The sequence below is a fragment of the Felis catus genome, chromosome C1, assembly GCF_018350175.1.
Source record: "Felis catus isolate Fca126 chromosome C1, F.catus_Fca126_mat1.0, whole genome shotgun sequence".
In the NCBI taxonomy this organism is placed as follows: domain Eukaryota; kingdom Metazoa; phylum Chordata; class Mammalia; order Carnivora; family Felidae; genus Felis; species Felis catus.
The window spans coordinates 98,512,574-98,525,799 of record NC_058375.1 but is presented as its reverse complement, the minus strand read 5'-3'; the positions used below and the strand labels follow the sequence as shown (position 1 = coordinate 98,525,799).

Below are 13,226 nucleotides of genomic sequence, written 5' to 3'. Positions count from 1 at the left end.
AGCGGAGCCCCTGACTGTTCTCTGCACACTGGCCTGCCTCTGCTCAGGTACCAGCCTCCCCACGAAGGCTAGGGCCAGAGGTCTTTCCCTCGGCCTCTTTCAGAGAGGGTGGTAGAAAGAAGAGGCCCAAGTTCTGACCCTGACCCTGGCCATTTGTACTTGGCTGAGCCCTCGTCCTTGCCGGGCCCCTGCTTCCTCCTATGTCAATGAGGTGGCAGGGGGTGGGAGGGAGGAATCATCTCTGATTTGGGCCATGGCATCTCAGTGAGCATCACAAAGCGTTTTCTCTTCTGAAGCCTTTCTCCACGCTGATTAGAAGGAAGAAAAAAAAACCAAACAACTTGGAGCTGAAGCTACCACCTCCCCCAGCAACCGGGACAATATTTCTGTTTCACACGTATTGCGAGCAGATCCGGCGATTCCATCAGTGCTGGCAGATCGCTGCCGAGCCTCCTGGTGTTTTAAATAGCATGTGCACTTCGTCCTGGCTTCTGGAATGAAGCAAGGGAGAGGCAGGAGCCTTGTGCTAGGCTGAGTGTCGCTGTTGATGAGGCACTCGACGGCTGCAGGCTTCTGAATCCTCAGAAATAACAACAATTTCTGCACACGCCACAATCTGTCCTCCAAGGCAGCAAATGCATCAGCTGCTGGTTATTTTGATACCCTAGATAAAAAGCTCTTTCGAGAAAATCTAGTACAGAAAAACATTCTTATCCTCTGCCTGTCTGCACCATTCCTTCTGCCCGCTGTCCCTCAACTGTTTTGCATTCCTATAAACATAGCCGGTCCAAGCCTTAAAGTCCTTGTCTCAATTACCCAGGAGAAGGACATTTCCTTTGGGGCCTTTCGTGGAAACGGAAAAGGCAAGCGAAGACATACCTGGCTGTGGTCTCTGTGCCAGGGTCAGCCTGATCCTCAACCTGCTGGAAACCGATGCAGTGTGAATGGGTTGTCTGACAGCCACAGATGGCTCTGACCACTCTTGGATTCAGCAAGCATGTACTGAGCACCTACCACGTACCAGGACCTGGGGAGACTGTGATACACGTGGGTAGGGACTAATAATCCAGCTCCCACAAGAACATGAACTCTCTGATCAGGGACTACGGCCATCTCACAGTGCCTGGCACACAGTAAGTGCTCAAAAAGTAATCTTTGGAGTGTTTGTTTATTTGTTTGTCATTTACATGCCATTTACATGTCATTTATTTGAGATCCTTAAAGTTCAGGGACAGAAGCAGAGCTACACAGGGCTGGAAAGAGCTCTTATTAAACCAACATGTGCCATCAGAATACAATCAACAATTTGGGGGGTGGGGCATCTAGGCTTATATTCTGCTTACATCATTTTAAATTTCCCTCTTAAACACCACATGAAAAAGAACCACAAGTGCCCCAAATCCTTTTGTCCTTCTGGGTGACGCCACAAGTTTGCACACAAAAGCTCCGCGTTCAACAACCATATTCTCTGTTATTCTAGAATTGTCAACTTCATCCCTAAATTCTCAGGCAGCTATTAGGTAAGAGGTAGGGCTGGTGCTTTGGAACAAGTTTCTACATGACACGATTGATGAATGAATTTGTCCTATTGTCTGGAAATTCCTTTGTTTATTTGACGATGCTAATTTCCTAACGCATCACCCTGAGTCTGATGCCGCCTTTGCAGAAAGGCCATTTATGGTGTCCCCAATCGTTTGCACCCACCTCCAAAGTGTGTTCAGCCACCAGTCTGTATCTGAACAACTCAGAAGTGGAAGCGCCTTTGCTGGGAAACAACGAGGTCATACCAAAGCTAAAGCTGACTTTTAATTTCTGGGGCTTTCTTCCTACCTCATCCTTCTCAGAGTACGCATCGATGGAGTGAACTTAGGTATGGGGGCAAAGGTGAAAACAGAAAGAAGTGAAGACCTCAGGCCAATATGTGTGAAGGGGGTTGGAAATGCCTAAGCAGAGCCTCGCTGTGTTCAAGTGACCTGCACTGGGGGTAAAGGGCTACTCTTGGATTGACAACAGAAGTCACTCCTGGGTCTCACTAAATCCCAGTACGCGAGGGTGACTTTCGCCTGTATTGTGCTGGCATGCCTTCTCTGCTTCTCTCTGTCTCTGTCCCCACATCTGTTCCTCCTTGTGACATCAGGCACAGGGTGGGGGTTCAGCATACAATTTATTCAAGGGAGAAGTGAAGACATCTGAAGAGCTGGACCCCAGAGGGAGAGGGGGTGTGAATTTTCAAAGACCTATGGATCCCCCAGCACATGACAATTAATGATGTACACTTGGTGAAAAATCTGCCTTCCTCCTTTGGGGCTGGGGTGGGAAAGGGCAGGCTGTGGATCCAGATGAGCTCCCCTGTCAGGCTCTGAATCCAGGAACCCAAGAAATCCCAGAGATCCTGTCTCACTTAAAGTCCACACGGTGAGGATAAAAAGGAATTTGTTTAGGGCCTAAGGCTGGGCAGAGGCTCTTTCTGCCTAGATCAGTTTAGAGTGACAACTCTTAACAAAGCTAAAGAAAGCTGCAGACCCTCTACCCAGAAAAATCCACACATCAAACACAGCCATACAAATTCGCCTGCAATTTCAGAGGGATCAGTGATTGCAGCAAGGAAGCTTCTGGAATCTGGGCCCTTAAGTTCTAGCCCTGAATCTAAGTCCTGCTGCCTAAGTACTCTAGCCCTTGTCCCCACGCCGACTTGCCCCTGCCTGGGGGCCTTCTAGCTGGTTCTGGTTTTCCGAGACGCCTCCTTCCCTTGAATCAGAGGAGCCCCGCACCTGCATCTCGCCAAGCTTCCCTGGGTGCTCTTTTCTCCCCGGGCGTCGGGTGGCGTCCCAGGCGGAAAGCTCTCTTGGCTTTTCTCTCTGGCTGCTAGGAGCAGAGGCAGCCAGAGAGCCTAGGGCACCGAGCGTGACGTCGGGCGGACCCCGGGAGCTCTGGCTGCAGCAGGCGACGCGCGAGGCAAGGGCGGGGAGGTGCGGGGAGCTCCGGGCAACTCCGCCCACAACGGCCTGCTGGCCCGTTGGCGTCCGGAGCCGGTACCCCCGCCTGATGCCCCAGAAAATCCCCGTCCAGGCTTTGCGCGCGCGGCCCCTCCGACCCCCGTGCGTTTCCCTTTGACCTCCGGAGACTTGAACCCTTCCCTGGCTGTGTGGAGCCGGCCCTCCCGGGAGCTATCGATCTGTAACACCCAGGACCCCTGATAGCCCGACACCTCCGCCCACCAGAGCAGGTGCTGGGCCGGGGCTGGGGAGGGTTGCAGTGGGGGGAAGGATTTGGAGTGAGTGACTCAGGAGTCCGGGAGGAGGGGCTAAGAATTCAAGACGCTTGTGTTAGAGCAGCTCGGCGCTCATGCACAGCAGAGAGCGCTGGGAGCCGGAGGGGAGCGCAGCGGTGAGTCAGGCTGCCCCGAACCGAGCGCGGAGAGGGGCGCAGCGCGGGCAGGGGGCGCGGGCTGGCGCGGTTGGGCTCCCCGGGAGAGAGTGCATGGATCCTGTTTTGGCGAGATCTCCGGGCACCCCCCGAGACTCCCGCGGGCTGAAGTGCAGCAGTGTCCCGAGTGGGTGTGGGAGCGCGGGAGCCTGGGCAGGCGGGCGAGTCCGGGAGAGCAGCGCTCTCTCTCGCTCTTTGGTCGAGGAGTTCCGGGTCTCCCGATGGCCCGAAGTCCGGGAGGCATCCCTGGAGCCTGCAGTGGCCGCAACGGCTGTGCCAGGGACTACCAGCTCCAGGGCGAAGGGGACCGCGCGCAAGTGAGGGAGCGCGAAAGAGCGTAGAGAGAGGGATGCGCGGGCTGCGAGCGCGCCGGGGCGGGAGGAATGGTGGTCTGCGCCGCGGCGGGCGAGTGCGCAGCGCGCGCGGGCTGGTGTGTGCGCGGAGTCCGGAAAGTGCTACGTCGCCCCCAGGTGAGGGGATGAGCCGGGCAGGGCTCACTGGAAGCGGTGCAGGGAACCGAGTAAGGGTCCTTGGGCTCCTCCGCGAGTCGCTGGAGGTCTGGGAGACCCTAGTGAGGGCCCCAGGGCTCGACAGAAGGAGCCTGTGCACCAGGAGACCTCCAAGGAGCCGCGCTGGACCGAGGTCGCCAAGGCTTAACCCGGCTACTTGGGTCACAGGCCTCACCTCCAGCTGTCTGCTGCCAGGTGTAGGAGAAGCTGGAGGGGTGGGGCGGGCAGCGCCTTGGGTCCAGACGGCAAGGACAGAGGGGAGGCAGAGAGAGGACTCAGAGGTCAGGAAGCGGCATCTTTGGGTCAACACGAACAAGCGGCTCAGCAGTGTTTGATTACAACTCTCCTTTCAAAAAAAAAAAAAAAAAATCTCTGAGATTCTCATGGAAGGTGTTTTCTGCTTGAACTTTCTCTTCCCTTGTGACTTGAGAGATTAAAAAAGATCCTGCTTGCTAGGCTGGTTTTTCCAAGTTGTTCCAGGTTGGAAGTTGTAACAGTTTGAAGGATAATTTATGGGTGTTTCATGCATTAAAGTGTGTTACAGCAAAGCCTGTTGGGTGCTGTGGGTATTAAGGAAAACTTAGTGCACGTTCCCAGCTGGAAACCAAAATAGTGCTCTCCTGGGTGCCTCTGCCCCATCTGTCATCTGAGGCCAATGGAAATCCTGGAGAAAAGGCACTTGATTAATTGTCCTGGCTCCATCCTGTGTGTGGGCACACCCACTGCCAGGGCCAGCCCCCTCTTCCCCTCCACGTGCAGGGCCAGCTGCCTTCTGCAAATTCACACATGGTGGTGGAAGGCCCACCAGTGACACCGTTGCAGGGTCTTCAGGCTCTTGAAGCTGCCAATTCAGTCCGCTGGAGGGGAATACTTCTCCCTCCCAGAGCAGCACAGAAAGGGCAGCAGCACTTGGGCCCTGCCCGCCGGCTTGCGCAGTGTTTTCGGTTTTTTACCGAACGCCTGAAACTTGCTCCCTCTGCAGAGGAAAGGGCTACATCAGATCTGGATGGGCGCCTTCTGTGGATCTTATTCTGGAATAAGTCATATGTCAGCCTCGGCAACCCAAATGTCAATCCATGTTGGGCAGTGTTCCCGGAGGTTCAGAGGGGACTGCGGACTGGGCAGAGAGGGCCGGGAGGAGTGGTCTGGGGGCTGGGTCTGGCGCTGCTGGCATTGACTCCCTGAAGAAGCGCGTGGTGTTCCTCATACTTGGGTCTGTCAGTTGCAGGGGGTGGGGTTCGCGTCACGTGTTGCCAAACCCCTCCTCCTTTCCCCAATGTTTTTATGCAGGTGAAAGAAAGGGCAGCCTTGAAGGGGAAAATGTTAGGAGGCACCACAAATGGGAAACCAAGGTCCCAGGAGCGTGGGGACCCATGTGTTGATGGACTTGTAGGAGTCCCTCAGAGGATTTTATGACCAGCTGCTGGGGCCACCCCTTCCCTGGGCAGCCTTGTCACCCCTGAAGCAGCCCAAGCCTACCAGCAAGTGGGAAAATTGGGTCCGCTGGGGACAGTCATCCTAGTCTGGGTGACTCTTCCTGCACCTTTAGTCCTTCTCAAAGCAGTGAGGTTCTCACCTCCTCCTATGACCCACCCTGCATCACCCCCAGCTGGGGGCCCAGAGGGAGGTTTGACATTCTTCTTCTCCTCTGTGGAGAAATTCTGGCAGTGGCCAGGACCAGGAAGGGGGCCCCGGCTGCCTGCCGACATCAGCAGGGAGGGTAGGGCATGGCAGGGCAGGGCTGGAGCCTGAGGGAAGTTTCTCATCATTACTGAGATGAAACTGATGAGAAAGTCTCACCTCTTCACTTTGCAACAAGCACTGAGCACTCCTGCAGCACAGTCGAGTGCCCTTTGCAGCGGCAGTTGCATTGAGCTGCAGAGAAATTACCAGGAGACGTCCTACTGCTCTTCCCTACTATGCCTGGAGCGGAGGCAACGCCCAAACCCCTGAGCCAACATCAGTGCAAGACCAGGGACCAGAGCCCGAGCCATTGATCTGCTCCCAGTAAGAACTGGTAGGGATTTCGGGGTCCCGAGCAGGCCTTGGAGACGTTTGCTGGCAGCAAATACTCTGCTCTTAGGAGGCAGTGGAAGGTTTGCTGAGGATTCACTTAAAATCTCTGGGTATCAGGGGCGCCTGGGTAGCTCAGTCGGTTAAGCATCTGACTCTTGGTTTCTGCTGAGGTCATGATCTCCCGATTTGTGAGATCGAGCCCCTTGTCGGGTTCCGTGATAGCAGTGTAGAGCCTGCTTGGGATTCTCTCTCTGCCTCTCCCAGTCACGCTCGCTCTCAAAATAAATAAATAAAACATTTAAAAATTTTTCTGGCTAGGTCTGAGCAAAATAAAACCTATGTTCCCAGAGGGTTTCTCTTTCTTTGACTGGCACTTCCGATCTTGCAAACCACCACCTAAACTGTCAGCTCTCAAGCTCACCCAGTCTTGAGAAATCAACTCTATGATGGACCAGTGTCACAGAACACTTTATGGTGGCATTAAGCATTAGGCAGATAAATGTAGGTGGAAGACCGTTCCCCGACCCATTCCCAGGGACCTTGCGTCTTGACAGTGAGCACACGGTTGACATCCTAACTCCAAAGAGCAGTAACACCAGGATGGCCCTGAGGCAGAAATGCAGCTGGGGAAACCAAGGCTTTGGAGTCATTGGCCTTTAGATCAGGTGTGCACAGGGATGGAATTGTCACTGTTAGAACCAAGGAGGCTAGACCTTCCGCCACAATGATTGGTCAAGACCAGAATAATGACAACATACAATAAAAAAGAGTTTCTCAAGCTTCCTGATGTTTTTTATTCTTCTTCTATTGGCTGCTTTACATGTTTTTGAGGAGCCTCTATAGACCATTGGCCTCAGACTCTGACATAGTAGGAATCAGATTGAAACACTGAGATGATCTCTTGACATTTTTTTGCTGTATTGTGGGCAAATGTTCTGTAGTAGTCCTGAGTTGGGAGACAGGAGAGAAAAAATCTTTGTGACCTTGAGCAAGTCACTCAACCTGTCAGGCTTCACTTTTCCAATCTATAGGACAGTTGTATTGAATTAATAGTGTTTCCCAATGGGACTTACTTTGAGGACAATTCTTGGTTAAGGGTGACCTACTTACATAATGCAGGAAGCTTAGCATCCGTATCTTGCCTACCAAATAAATGCCAGAAGTCATGGCGACAACCAAAAATTCACGTCCCCCACCCCCCGCCACTGCCCCTCATATATGGGTAAATGCCTATTAAAAGGATAATACTCTTCTCGGTCAAAAATTCCCTTGGGAATTACCAATAAGTGCCTTTCTTCCAGGCCCCACTCTCGGGGCATCAATTATTTAATCATTGACTTGGGGCTTCATCTCCAAGAACCAGCATATCAGTCTCCAGGAGGCCGTTGGCAGGAACCTCAGTGCTGTGGTCCCACCAGGAATCACTCTGTCCCTTTTGTCACTGGAGTACGACCACAAATGACCCACATGAAAAGAAAACGAGCAAGAGTGGGGGGAAGGGACAGGTGGTATTAGAGCATGGCAGCTTTCCTTCCCTGCCATATGCTGTTAAAAACACAGGCAGACTGCTTGCCCCGGGTGTCCACAGCTCTGGGAGGGAATCCTTCCTTCCTTTACTAAATGGATCACACTCTGGCACCAGGAGGTCCCTTTCCTGAATGAGAGAATGAGAAGGCAGAACCCTCTCCGGCACTGCCGGCACTTAATACAACATGGGGCCATGTTGATAGCAAATTAATACAACTGTGCCCAAGCTGTGAGAATAAATGGGAATCAAAAATGTGACATTTGATTGAAAAAAGTCAGCCAGCAATGCTACACTGGAGGGGGTGGTGCTTGGAACACTGGGTTTATTCTCAAGGAGAACAGCTCATGTTATACTTACGCCCGCCCCAAGCTCTCACTGTAGGACAAAAGATGGAACCGGTTGATTATTCATAGTGCAGAGGGCTGAAATGAATGCCATCTTGGGAGGGTGTTCTAGAAACACCTGCTTGCTACACCCCTCCCCCCACCCCCAAGTAATAGAAGAGGGCTGGCAGAGTTTAGAGTTGACTCTTAATGAGGGGGTGGGGGAAGGACATAGGAGACCTAAGGAGATCCCTGATGAGGCCAAGAATGGTCTGGTGATGCAGTCTGTCAGGTGGGACCAGCAACAGTGGCTTTTTAAGTTGCCCAAGACTTGGGCCAACCCCTTCCACATGCAGAGAGTCTTTTCATTAGTAGTAGGATTAGTCAGAGTCAGACAGTAAGGGTTTTCCCGAAAACTGACCACGAGGCAAAGCAGTTGGAGATGCTCTGGCACCTTCCTGCGCTGGCTTCCGCAGGTGGAGGGTTGCAAGTGCAGGGACCTGGCTCCCGAGTCAGTGGGAGGGAACAGCCCAAGCCACCCCACATCGAGGGCAGTTAGGATCCACCACTGCCGGAGTCGTTTCCCGATAACCACTTAGTACAGATGGGCTGAGTCTCCCAGTTCCTCTGGCTGTTCCTTCGGTAGCCAGGGTTGGTGACGTGCTCGTGTGTCTGCATTCTGCATGCTGTCCCCAAGTGAGCTGAAGGAGGCCCGGCCGTCTGGTAGAAGCCATGAGCGCTCAGCCCAGGTGGGTGGTGGAGGGAGGTCCTGCCTCCCCTCAGCACTGTGGGTCTGAGGCATGGACAAAGTGACTTGCCTTTCAATCTGGTGACACGCCATCCCATGTTTGGACTCGGGCAGACCTGGCTCGGAGGCTGAGTCCCTGGGCTACCGCCTCATCCTTGTCAATAATCAGGTGTCGGACCCCCGAGGTGTGTGGGAGATGCCAAGAGAGGCAGGGTCCCTTTGGACGGTGGTTTTGAAGTTGGAGCCATGCTGGGCTCTAACTGCCTACGAGATGCTGGACTAGGTGACATAGGTGACAGAGGGGAGAGGGGTGACCACCCAGCAGAGAGAGCTGCAAGGGGTCACCTGTGGTATGGGGTCCTCTTCCATGAAACAGAAGTAACAGTAGAGTAGTACCCGCTCCTTCGGGCTGTGGTGCGTAGTAAGTGGGACGCACGCCAGCACCTGCCGGGCACACGGGAGGCACCGCGCAGGCACGATTCTCCTTCCCTCGTGTTCTCCCTCGGAGGGACTCATCTGAAGAGGTCATCCCGTCATGCTTTTTCACTTCAGGTCAGACACTATCAGCTTTGCACTTTTTCCTTTTCAAAGCTTATTTATTTATTTTGAGGGAAGGAAGGGTAGGGAGATTGGGAGAGAGAGAATCCGAAGCAGGCCCCGCACAGTCAGCACAAAGCCCGATGTGGGGCTTGAACCCACGAACCATGAGATCATGACCTGAGCCGGAGTCGGACGCTTAACCGACTGAGCCACCCATCCTTACGCTTTTGAGATCTCTGCGTCTCTATCTAAAGCTTTGCTGCATTGAGGGAAGAAATCTCTTTAACGGCATTGAAGGCTTTTCTAGGAACTTACTCACCTATATTTGGACCTTCTGTAATTAACATACTCATTTTGATAGAATTTTAACCAAAGCCTTCATTTCTGAATTCTTTTTGCCTCATAACGTCCAGGGGAAAGACGACGCGTGGATAATTTTCTTTCAGAGGCCAACTTCTCAGACTTTTACTTCAGCGACGTTAGGCAGTGCTCTCTAAATAAGGCATTTCTTGAGAATGGCCATTTGCACTGGCAGCTTTAACAGTGTTTTGGTTCCTTACCCCACATACCAACGCCTCCTCCTCCAACCACTTGTGTCTTGGGGATTTTATGTATCTTATCAAGTTTACAAGAGGAGAAAGAAGAAGGAAGTGAATTTTTCTATGACAGCGGGCCGGCTGTGCTTCTCCCGACCAAGGGTCCCTGGCTGAGTAGCTGTCACTGAACCACCTATAGCCTGTGGTTAAAGGGGACACGGCCCCCACCCCACTGGGGAGGCAGGTCCCCCAGACATCAGGCCTGTGGATTGATTTTCCTTTTTCTCAGCCTCTTTATTGAGGCACTAACCAGGGAGACTGGGCGCGATGCGGAGGGGGGGGGTTCACGATCCATATAAATCATGATCCCATCTCATCAAGGAGTTTGCTCAGGAGTCGAGATTGAAATGGCTTTACAGGCTCATCAGATAACATAAGTGAGGTAAGTCCAGAGGCTGGTGGGGACCACGGTGAGCTCCAGAGTGCGCCCCGTCCAAAGGGGACAAGCCATCTGTCGCTTTGCGGGATTGTAGGGCCAATGTGGCCAGGTCTTCCAACTTTTCAAGAGAAGTCAAAACTTTGAGCTTAAATGTATTATGTCCTCACTTTCAAAACACCCATGCAGACCCAACAGAATCTGTCAGCAGGCTTTTTTATCTTCTCAGTTAGATTAACACACTTGGAGCAGTTGAGGGCAGCATGAGGATGGGACCAGGGGAGCTAGCTGAAGAAGTGCTAATGTGGTGGCTGTAGGAGCCCCAGGAGGGGAGCAGTCTGAATGATATGGTGCACTCCAGGGGGGCTTCCTGGAGGTGGGGGGTAGGGCTGGATATAGAAGGAACCTTGGCACACAAAGAGACAGAACTAGCTCCCGATCCCATGGTTCCACCTCTTATTGGTTCTCTGACCACGCTCCTTAATCCCTGTGTGCCTCAGTTTCCTCATCTGTAAGAGGGAATCACAATGCCAATCTTAGCGGGCAGTCGAGAGGTCAGAGAAGTGGATGCTGGAAGGCCCAAACTTAGCCCAGAACCTGCAATGCAGGAGTGCCCAGTAAGCCTGCTCCTCAGGCTGGCTGGGGGTGGGTGGGGGTTTGGCCAGCTCTGGGGGCTTTAAGAATACAGAGCCAGAAGCATGAAGGAGATGGGCCCCTCACTGAGCTTTGTGGATCATTGCTTTGTAAGGACTTGGGTCTCAGTCGCTTTTTCTGCCCCAGAAAAAGGACAGAAGGTGTAGTTATTTTTCTCATCTCTCGCCCTCCTCCTCTTTCTCCCCATGGCCTGTGGCCACCTGCCTACTTGCTCTCCATCAGGATCCCACCCTTTTAAAAACCTGACCTGAGCCACAGCAGAAAAACACAGCTCTACTCAGTAAGAAGGAAAAGGACTCCAGGAGGCTGTATAGACACGCACGGCAAATATTCAAGGAATTCTTAGGAATAAAAAAAAAATTCGTAAATCTGGATTTTTGCATGAGGCCATCACAGGAACATGTTTTCTCAATTAGCGTGCACATTGCTTGGAGTGAAGTCACCGAGTCCACGGCTCATCAGGGCTGACTCGTGCTGAGCCATCTGATCTGGACTTCACTTTCCATGACCTGACCCTGATGCAACCAACCCTGTCACTGTCCCTAGCTGTCGAAACAGATTTATCCCCGAAATCCCAGACCAGGGTGGAGACACACACCCTCCCCTAAAGAGCAGTCCAATTTCAGATCCTAGGTGTGCTCACGAAAAATTGAGAAAGGCAACGTGAGTCTTGACGGTGGGTTGATGGATTCCCCACGTGACCTTGTGTGTTTCTTTCCCTCTGGCGTTATTGTTAGGTCGTGAGCACACACTGCCTCGTGAGGCGAGAGGAGTCCTTTAGGCTCCGAAAGCAGTGAAAAGAGTTCTTTTGCAAGCATGCGTCAACTGCCTAAAATATTGTATTAGTTGGTGCCTGAGATCAGTGGTTATGTTTTCTGGATGGTTTCCTGGACTGACTGTTCTCCAAGCAAATGGCTTTGTCAGATATTTGTAATTTCTGAAATATTTGATTGATGATGACCCCCTCCACCAGAGGGATGGTCCTGAGTGCATGAGTAGCAGCATGCCTCAGAAGCAGAGATGCTGCCCAGCATCCAGCAAGATCAAGCAGGAAGTTGAAAAACATTTCAAATCAACTGCCATCGAGTAGAGGAAAGGAAAACTTTTTTCAAAATACAGATTGAGTCCCATCAGGGGGATATGAAACCAATTTAGTAGTATAACTCTCTCTCTCTCTCTCTCTCTCTCTCTCTCTCAATGCAAGAGAGTAGAATAAAATTTTTAAAAATCAAAATGCATTGCATGTAGCAAAAAGTATTCATGAAACTTGTGTTTTAGTGGTATGCATGCTTACACGTACGTATGTGCAAACCGGATCATGATGGAAAATGAATTTTTTCATGACGAGTCATGGTTTAAAAAGTTTAAAAGCTACTGGTAGAGACAGTGGCATGGTTTAGAAAAGGGCGTAGCTCCAAAGCCAGACAAACTTGGAGTTAAGTCCCAGCTCTGTGACTCCCGGTTGTGTGATGTTGGGTAACCTGAGTTCTCACAGCATCAGTGTCCTTCTCTGGGCGGTCAGATGAATTCCATCCTCATAGGGCTGTTGTGTAGATTAAGTGACAAAGATGTATGAAGTGCCTGCCACCAAAGTGGCCCTCTGTGAGAGCTGCTGTTATCATCTGTCTTCTCCTTCCTCCCCCTCCTCCCCCTCCCCCTCCCCCTCCTCCTCCTTCCCCCTCCTCCTCCCCTCCCCCTCCTCCTCCCCCTCCCCCCTCTTCCTCCCCCTCCCCCTCCTCCCCATCCTCCTCCTCCTCCTCCTCGCCCCCTCCTTCTCCTTTATCACTACTCAACCTCATCAGAACTATGACTTCCATTTTATCATCCCTGAATTTTGTTGTTTCTCTGGCAAACCAAGCTTGTCTTCGTTCCCACCTTCTAGATCATGTTTCTCCCATTTCATGCTTGCAGAGCCATCTCCCTGTGATCCTGTTGCCCTCTCATGACCATGGCTTCATTGTCCAAGGGGCACAAGGCATCCTTCCCTGTCACTGGGAACCACCAGAGGGATATCGTTGCCTCTCCTGGCCTTGGGACTAGGACAAATGCTTTGGTCCTAGTGCGGATGCAGTGACTCTGGAGGGAGCTTCTGTTCCCACAAATCACATCCTTCCCCTTTAGTATATTTTTATAAGGGCAGCAGAGCTAAGATACCATTAAAATGTTGACATTGTCAAAATACTAAAGAAGTTCCTGCCCAGACGAGAGAGCCTAACATTTTCTCATGAGCGAGGCTCCAGACTGCCCCAATGCCGGGGGTTTGTTTCTCTCCTGGTACAAACAGCTTAAAGGCTCCTAATGTGGACACTTGGGACAGCCACCTTCGGGCAAACCAAACCCTAATCCTAACTCCAGCCCTCACCCTGGCCCACAATCTATCATTGACCCAAGACCTCCCCTTCCTGGCAGGCGGTACCTGAGCGACCCACACCGGAATCCTAGTTTGGGGCCACAAAGGTGAAATGTCCCAATTTTCTTGAGAGCCTGGCTAATGCAGCCCCTGAAGACAG

General features: G+C 52.2%; 1 protein-coding gene across 2 annotated transcripts in view; it reads left to right on the top strand.

Annotated features, from left to right (window-relative positions):
• Positions 1 to 3,076: 3,076 nt before the first annotated feature.
• Positions 3,077 to 13,226, top strand: part of NGF (nerve growth factor) — a 55,002-nt gene continuing 44,852 nt past the window's right edge. The window contains exon 1 of one of the 2 annotated variants that reach the window (XM_045033321.1): positions 3,077 to 3,226. The gene's annotated coding sequence lies outside the window, so the exon portion shown is untranslated. Of the gene's footprint in view, positions 3,227 to 3,274; positions 3,388 to 13,226 lie in introns of those variants that run through there. The other variant, XM_004001117.5, reaches the window with a different exon arrangement.